General features: G+C 45.6%; 1 long non-coding RNA gene across 1 annotated transcript; it reads left to right on the top strand.

The window, feature by feature from the left end:
• The first annotated feature begins 489 nt into the window (after positions 1-489).
• On the top strand, positions 490-6,228 carry LOC107107803. The gene is made up of 3 exons (XR_001482405.1): positions 490-554; positions 2,183-2,266; positions 5,650-6,228. It is a non-coding gene; the product is annotated as an uncharacterized LOC107107803 (long non-coding RNA).
• Positions 6,229-9,385: the final 3,157 nt, after the last annotated feature.

Below are 9,385 nucleotides of genomic sequence, written 5' to 3'. Positions count from 1 at the left end.
CTCAGCACGTGTGTGTGTGTGTGTGCGTACGTGTAAAGTGCTGTCAAGTTCTGGTGACTCCATATGGTTTTCAAGGCAAGAGACTAAGAGAGGTGGTTTGCCATAGTCTTTCTTTGCATAGTCACCCCGGACTTCCTTGGTGGAATCCCAGCCAAGTATTACTACTGATCAGGGCCAGCCCTGCTTAGTTTCCAAGCTTTGACAAGATTGGCTAGCCTGGGCCATCCAGGTCAGGGGATCTCTCTCTCTCTCTCTCTCTCTCTCTCCTCCCTCCTCCCTCCACCCCTCCCCCTCTGTCCTGCGGATAGCAACATTTCCCCATTGACAATTGTTTAAACAGATGCAGCACAGAAGAGGAATGTGCTCATCGGTTTGTCTTTCCAAAACGATTCCCCCAATCACTTTGCTGGATCACTGGCTGGGGGAAGGATTTGTTTCCACAGAGGGACTTTTGTTGGCTTGCTTTTGTTAGCTTGCTTTTCTGTTCCCTGGGATGGCACAGTATTTAGACATGGAGAGGTATGCCTTGACCTACAGACAGCTCTGCAGACTGGGTATGTACAAACAGAGGCAACTGATACACTTTCACCTCCGTCCCCAGCAATAGCTCTGCCACTGGAACAGAGGTGGGTGGGTGGGGGAGGAAAGAAAGGAAAATGCTCCCTCTCCCCCTTCTCCTGGACAGTGACTGTCCTCTTCTCTCAATACCATCTGTGGACTGCAATCAGTAACATAAAGAGACACTGCAATACATTTGTGGCTGCCTTGCAGTTTGAACCCAGGACTTCCTGGCACAGAATCTATGCTGTCAGCCCCCATGCTAAAAATACTCCTTCAAAGAGCACGGAGTCACGGAGTGACATTTTGGTCCCCCAACAACCCTGTTAGGTTGAGATTAACTTGCTCAAGACCACATAGCGACCTAGCCGAGCATGGATTTGAATTTGGATTTGCCAGATCCAAACCTATACAACATGATTTTGGTTTTGCACACTGGTGCCAGGTAGTGTAACAGTTGCACGAACTAGTTGTCGGCATGCTGCTAATGTGTTGCTAGTGGCACAAGGTGGTGCAGGGGGGTGTCATAGTAAATAGTTATGAGGAACCAATGATTTCTGGAATTTTGTACCTGGGGTTTCTCAGGCTTTGATATTTTATTCTTAAATTAATGGCTGTAATCATATTGTAATGCATGAAACGACATTTTTATTGATTGGATCCTATTCCTGCGCTCTTAAAGTACAGTCCTTATGTAATCTTACTTGAAGGCATGCGTTAGTTAAATGTGTTAGTAGGCTATTAAGTAGGTCTTTGTTCCTTAAGATACTCAAGGTGTGTATTAACAGCCTAATAAAACATGCTGTTTTGTGCCTGAACGCAACAGCACCAGGTCCCTTGGGTTTCCTTTTTCGTTGTTCAGTCACTAAAATGTGTAACTTTTTTTTTAAAAGACAAAAAATGCTCTAAAAAGCCAGAAGGAACATTTTGCCAGATTTTGTCTGGTGCAATGTATAACTAAAATAGTAGGATATGAGATATATACAGAACCCCAAATTTCTCTCAGGTTTTTTCCATCTTCCTTCCTTCTTGATTCCTCACACTATTTAAGTACAGCATATGTACCTCCCATAAGTCACTACATTACCACGGTGTGTCCTTACCTCAAAATGAAACTTGTATGTCATAACCATGGAGTTTCAGTGTTCTACCTGAGTGGTATACATCGACATTAGCCACAACTAGTGTGCACCTCAATCCATCAATCCTTCGCAAGGCCACTTTATTCAATGGGCAAAAGGGGCATCTGCCCATAGCCCACTGCTGTCAGGGCCCCACCATGTGCATGTGTTGAGAAAGAGGCAAGGACTATATACACAACATATCGATGTAGAGGTGAGGTGTGCTGTCCCTCCCACTGTTCACAACTAAGTGCAGTGCCCCCCGTCCCTCCTAAGAACATTAACCTGAACGTGGGTACAGCAGCTATGTGAGTGCAAAGTATCCCCACGACTGGGAACATTCTATAGAGTGGGTTCTGCTCCCATTATATGTGCATTGGGCCCATGTCTAAATATGGGACCCCATGGGTCTATAAGAGGTTGTTTTGGTCAGAGGTCTCCCAAACATACAGCCAGTTTTCTTGACATTCCCTAATGACACAGGCCTCTCTATTCCTTCGCAGAAAGATGGATGCACTGAATGAAGAAGCTCCCATAGTGGCAAGTGCATGATCCATTGCATAAGAACATAAGAAAAATACAGCTATGTGAGTCCATCTAGCTGAGCATCCTTTTTTCTCACAGTCATGTTCTCACAGTTGGTGTTCAGAAGCACACTGCTTCTAAGCATGAGGCTATCTGGCTAATAGCCACTGATAGACCTTTCCTTCATCAATCTGTCCTGTCTGCTTTCAAAACCATGGGCACTGATAGTGATTGCTGCATGTTTTGGCAGTGAATTCCATAAGTTAATTACTCTTTGGGAGCAGAACTGTTTCCTTTTGTTTTTCCTGAATGTACTGTACAGCAACTTTACTGAGTGACCTTAGATTCTAGTACAGTAACAAATTGAAAATACTAATTAACTTCTCATCTTAAAATCCATGAAGACATCATTTAAATAAGCCAACCATTTTCTTTTCAGTTTTTTCTCTAATAATCCCTAACATAGAGTTTGCCTTTTCCACTCATTACTTTATACTTGCTTAGATTGAACTTCATTGGCCTGTTCGCTTCCTTGCGAGAGATCCTCTTGACACTCTTTGCAGTCTGCTTTTGTTTGCAGCACCTTGAATAAAATGTGGCACTCACAAGGCTGTAGGTTGGGACAAATGCTAGTTTGGATCTCAGGGGACAGAGCAGGCCAGGAGCTGTGGTCTCATGACTGAGTCATTGGGAGGATATCTCTGTGGCAAGCAGGTGGTCTTCAGTTGGGTGTTGTGGAGTGTAACCGGAGATGGCAGCTATGGCTCCCCCCCCCTTATGAATTTTTCCAGTGCTGTCATTGGAAAGTACTCCATGCAGGTCAGTTCTTTAGCCACATGGATGGCTTAGCAGTGCAAGCGAGAGACCCTTTGTAGGAGTGCATCTGATCCATGAAATAAGGGGAAGAAATGGGGGCCAAGAAGTTACGCTATTTCTCTGTTGCTGTCATTCATCCAACCCTCCTGTCCCTCCTGTGTGCCAAGAAATATATATCCCAGCATGGCCAGAGGTGGGTTAAATGGAAGATCTGGCTGTCCGGGTACTTACAGCACATTGGCACAAACTGACTGAGGACTTGGATAGAAGCATCTGAATTAAATTTCATGGGGAATACTAAAGCAGATGACATCATTCTAAAGAAATTATACTAAAAACAGTCTGAATCAAAGTTTTCAGCTTCAGTAAGGCAACAGTAAAAAGAACTAATGGAACTGGATTATAACAGTGAGCATTCGGTGTCTCCCCAAGGGGAACATACAAACCCAAAGTAATGTTGGCGTTATGTGCTGCCATTGAAATCCATGGCAAGCTCTCACTGATTTAGATTGGAAAAGTAAAATGAGCCTTTTGGGGTGCGGACTCATAGGCCCCAATCCAGAAAAGCACTTAGGTGTGTTTGTCTAAGTTTTGGCATCTAGGTATGAATCAGCAGAACAATCAGTATATGTAAACTGAAATAAATGTACATTGGGTATGCTTTTCCACTGTGTCCTCATAACGAAAGCCCATTTGACCATATTCACAGTCCGATGTCATTGGCTGGGGAAGGAGAGAGTAAAAAATGTCAAAAATCATACTGCATTGCCAAAACGTATTGTCAGATCCTTAACTGCAGTGACGTCTGCTGATCTGGTGTGTGTGCACCATGGATTGGAAGGAAACATAGGTACAAAATCACATACATCCTGAAGATTTGCACAGGGCTACCTCCAAGTACTTCATTTAGTATGAATTCATCTGTGTCCAATTGACATTTCTCCCAGTAATTTCTCATAGCATTCCCTTCAATTAGGCAGGTGTGTGTGGCATCAGGCCATTCCAGAGCATTCTTATAGTTGCTTCAACACTCTGAACAGGCTCCACCATCCCTTCCCTGAATATAATATTTCTAACAATATGGAATGTTTAGTCACTTTAGTGGGTTGGATCCAACAAGCTTTTCCATTGTTGAAAAAAAGGAAGATTTCGGGTCCTCTTGGATCATTAAAAAGGCTATGGTGGAGATAATGGGACCTGAATGGACCTGTCATGAGGGATAGGGCTGTAGTGAGAAGGAGAACTGGGTGAGATTAGAAGACGCCTGGCTGGATGCAACTCATTATGATTTTGATGACTTAAATAATTTAATTACTACATTTATGTCTAGCCTTTCTCCCCAATAGGGAACCAAAGCAGCTTACATCATTCCCCTCTCCTCCAGTTTATCCTCACATCAACTCTGTGAGGTACATCAAGTTCCATGCAAGTTGCTGGCCCAGGGTAACCCATCATGTTTCCATGGCAGAGTGGGGATTTGGAAATCATAGTCTGATACTCTAACCCCTACACTGCAGCGGCTCTCTAATACTGCAGGGGCTTGCCGTGTGTGTTGGGGAGAATCCCAGTTCCCCCTTCTACCTGGGTCCACATTCCCTGGCTCCATCATTTCCGGTTCCAGCTCCCCTACCCACCAGCTCCAGCTTGCCTCTCCCACTCCCCCATCTCTATCTTACCTTCCTTTGGCTCTGGCTCTCAACTCCTCCTCTGCTGGCTTTTATACCACTTCCCCTCTCCTCCCCCCTGCTTCCACCAGCTCTGGCTGACCTCTTTCTCTTGCCGAATATCACCGCCACCTCCCATTCCTCTTCTTCCGCTTCCTGGCCACTGCCATTGTTTTCTACACAACCCAAGCTGTCACCTGAACTTCAGCAGTTTAGGGCTGCCTCTAATGGACTTTTCTGAAGTCAGATTTTTCTGCAAAGCTGGCATTCTTTTGAAGTCCTCCTCCAGCCCAAATAGCCTTACATGGCTCTGAAGGAAGAGCCACTTTAGTTGGAGGAAGGATCCTCAGGCTGTAGGGAGAGCAGTAGGGTACAGCCAGTGCTGTTTCTCCAGATGTATTGCATATAGATGTTACTGCATTATGCTGCAGAGGTCATTTCGGGGGGGAACGCGGGGGATCGCAGTTCCCCCGGGTGAGGTGCGGGTGGGCGGGGCACTTGACGAAGCCCTGCCCCCCGCTTCTGGCGGGGCTTTCTTGCACTCCCGCTGGCCTTGCAGGTCCACCGCCGGGCCCCACATGGGGCTCGGCAGTGGAGCTGCAAGGCCGGCGGCGGCGGCGGCCGGGACCGCTGGGGGCAGGGGGCGTGGCCTTATGACACACTTCCGGTGATGTCAGGGTGTGTGGCCTTATGACACACTTCCGGTGATGTCGGGGGTGTGGCATATGCTAATGAGTTATGCTAATGAGTTCCCCTAGCTCTTTTTCTACGAAACGACCCCTGATTATGCATATTTTGGAACAGCAAATAATTACTACCAATTAGTTGGAGGAAGGATCCTAAGGCTGTAGGGAGAGCAGTAGGGTACAGCCAGTGCTGTTTCTCCAGATGTATTGCATATAGATGTTACTGCATTATGCATATTGTGGAACAGCAAATAATTACTACCAATTTGCCTCTACTAGGATAAGAAGCATATCTGTTCTTCATCACCCCTTGCCCCACAAATGAAGTCTACTCCTCATCCTGCCTCAGCAAATAGTATTTGATAACTACTGGATATCACCAGTTCTATTATGAAACAAAAGAGTTGTCAGGGTTATTCTTCAATCTCTGGAAATAAATATGGCACCTGAAAATACAGAAAATCGGCCGTCCCTGATCTATTGAACCAGCCTCTATCATGAATGTGATAAATGTCTGACCTTTCCAAGGCTCCTCTTCAGACCAAGAGAAAATGGAATATATTTGAATTTCAAGAAGACAGGCTATGAAAACATAATGCATGAGATCAGTTTTCATTCACCACTCAGACTAACTACCCCACTCAGTTCAAGCAATTGCCCACATGACCAACTACAAGAGGTGCTAAAGTAATAGGTCCTGCTGGAGTTCCTTTCCTATAATTCATGTAAAGTTTCATCAAGCTGTGGCCCCGCAAACTAATTAAGTCCAAGAGGCTTGCGTTTAACCCACTTTTAGTGTTGTTAACTTCAAGGCACATTTGACTTTTCGATCTTCTTGTCATCCTCCTTATTATCACAAGAATAACAATAAAGTAATTTGGTTTTCTACATGTTGTGGCTTAGACCAAATAAAATACTGACTTGAGACCACTGTGCTGTGTGTGAAGGTTATTAACGTGAAAGAAATCAGATGACCGTTGATTCAGTGTAGGCATTATAGTCACATTCTGAAGGAATTCTCGTTTGTGAAAATGTCTACAACAGGGGTCCCCAATGTAGCGTCCACTGACAATCTTTTCTGGTGCCTGCCAAGTGTTTTAAGGAAGTGGGTAGGGTTGCCAGCCTCCAGGTGGGGCCTGGGGATCTCCTGCTTTTACAACTCATCTCCTGCTGACAGAGATCAGCTCTCCTGGATAAAATGGCTGCCTTGAAGGGTGGACTCTATGGCACTGTACCATGCTGAGGCCCCTCCCCTCCCCAAACCCCACCCTCTCCCAGATCCGCCCCCAAAGTCTCCAGGTATTTTCCAACCTAGACCTGGCAACCCTAGAAGTGGGTGGGACCAGTTAGGGCTTTTGTCCAGCAAGGCTTCTGATTTATTACTCGAGATTTGATTGGCTGTGTAATTTTTTTTGAAATTTTGGTTTGGCAGCAACCGCCACAAGAGCACTAGGATCTACATCATGTTACTGAAGTTAAGCTGTGGCAATGTGGCTGGCTAAGCCTCCACCAGCAGCCGTTCTGTGGCAGCCATTTTGTTGCTGCACCCACCATGCCATGTCATTTCCAAATGTGCCCACTGGCTCAAAAGGGTTGGGGACCCCAGACCTACAGTGTACAATACAGAGTACAACTTAGGTGGCCTTATTAACCAATCAGAAGAAAGCCAGTCAGCCAGATGCCTCAGAAAACCCTCAAGCAGGTCATGGAGGCCAAAAGGTCCTCCTGTTGTGGTCCTCCTACATCTGGTATTTAGACATAGTCCATTTTTTTATATGGTTGCCATTTATTAATCATGCTAACAGTAGTAATTGATGAACCGTATCCTCCACAAATTTGTCAAATCCCCTTTTAAAGCTAGTTGCCATCACCACATCCTATGGCAGTGAGTTCCATAAATGAACTGTGTGTTAGGTGAACTATTTCTTCTGCAGTCGTTGCCACTCAAACAATGCCCTCAGTCTGCATGGGGGGGGGGGTGGACAACTAGGCATGGTGCAGTACAATTGCATAAGACAGCGTGTAACTTTTTAAACAGTTAATCGTCAGTTGTATAAAAGAGACCATTTCACAGCTTTGACATCACCTTGAAGACAGATTATGAAAGAAAGATTAACAGCTTTGGTTTCATGAGGCACTGAGACTCCTCGGCTCTGTGTATTCTCTCCAAGTTGGATTTTGTCTCAGGGCATTACGGGCAACCTTTAATGAGCAGTAGATTTCCAGAACATTTTAAACTGTAATTGGATTATTTAGCTCCCTTCGGGTCTAAGGGGTTTAGATTTCTGCTGTCCTGAGTGTTTGACTGGATCTCTACCCATCTCTTTTTATAGGGATCTTTCCCCCCCACCCCCCCATGGTTGTGTCTTTTCATGCTGTGGACTCTGGTATGAACTGATCCACTGTGCAATCCAGCCCAGGGAAACCCTACTGCTTGGCCTTATTCTAGCAAAACTCTGAGCTCTGTGTTGCACAGTTCAGAAAAGACACCATTTTGGGCTGCTGGTCATCCGCTCCTTTGGTCCCTGCCACATGGCAGGAAAAAAACGGGCCAAAGTGCAGCTTTTAAAAGCCACACCAAAATAGAGACACCGTGGCGGAATCCCACAGATCCCCTGGGCCACGGCCCATTGCTCCCCGGCACAATCAGATGCTGGGGAGGAAGCGGCAGTTGGGAGGGGGAGGCTGCCCAACTGCGCATGTCTGCCACGGCCTTTCGGAAAGAACCACCTCGGTAGTTGGTTCTTTTTTGCTGCGGGGTTTGGGCGGAAGGGGCAGATTGGGAACGGGCACGCAACATTTCCCAGATGTTGCGGTGGGATCGTGCCCGTTTGCTGCGGCCCCGATCCGTCCCTCTCCCGGCCCAAAACCTCTTGTGTGGCCGGGGCCTTTGTTAGGTATATTGCTGATTTACAGTCCAGGATGTGGTAATGGTATTGTTGCTTCATCCATGTGAGCTAATAGCTAAGAGATTCTCCTCTTATAGCTGAGGGTTTATCTTAAGTATTTTGAATGAGAAGATGATACCACTCCATCTGGGTAGAAAGAGTCGGATAGCTGACAAACTTGTAAAAGTTTGAAGTTTGAGGCAAACTCAGAATTGAAACATTTTAGCTAGAGTTATTAGAACTGGGAGGATACTCCTGTATGGGGGGGAAGCTACTCAGTTGTCTGCTGAAATAGTGTTTGGTTACTTCCACTGTGTCTACTTCTACATTTCTAGATATAGCAGAGATTACGAGGTACAAAAATCTCTAACTGTCTTTCATCCAAAGAAAAGCAAATTCAATATCTCTGTTCCAAGGAACTTCTAACTGCTTGGAGAAGTGGGGAGCAATATAAACCCTGGTATTATTGGTCCCTTCACAAACCTTCAAAAGAAGGAAACTAGGGAAGAAACTGGAGAGGAGAGATGTCACCAGGTGACTGATATTGCATCATACCTTGTATATCGCAGTCAAGACGGTGTAGGATGTTGGAGGATTACTATTGGTTGGGGCTGTAGTTCTCCTTTCTTGATGATTCTCTACTTTGCTGCAAGTTTGAGAATCTGACATCAGTGCTAAGATTTCCTTGGTGCTAAGATTTCCTTGGCACTCTCTGGTATAATGGTTCAGACCCAGTGAAGTAGGAAAGGCGAGGAGGGCCCATAGCTCAGTGATAGAGCATCTGCCCTGCATGCAGAAGGTCCTAGGTTCTATCCATGGCAACTCCATTTAAAGAGATCAGGTAGTAGGTGGTGTGCAAGACCCCTGAAGAACTCCTGTCAGTCAGTACAGAGACAATACTGACCTTGACTGAGCCATGATCGGATGAATATAAGGCAGCTTCACGTATTCAAAATATAAGCCACATATCAATGTGCTCCAGCACCATAGGCTGCTCACAAATTGAGGGTAACCTAAACTAGGTAAATGGGGCAGAACGATTTAGAGACTGGTCGCTACAAAAGATCCCTCTATCCACAGATTCCTCCTGCTGTGCAAATGGGGACTTTCATCTGGGAAGCAGACGT

The sequence above is a fragment of the Gekko japonicus genome, unplaced genomic scaffold, assembly GCF_001447785.1.
Source record: "Gekko japonicus isolate JY-2015 unplaced genomic scaffold, Gekko_japonicus_V1.1 scaffold109, whole genome shotgun sequence".
NCBI lineage: Eukaryota > Metazoa > Chordata > Lepidosauria > Squamata > Gekkonidae > Gekko > Gekko japonicus.
This window is presented reverse-complemented; position numbering and strand designations above follow the sequence as displayed.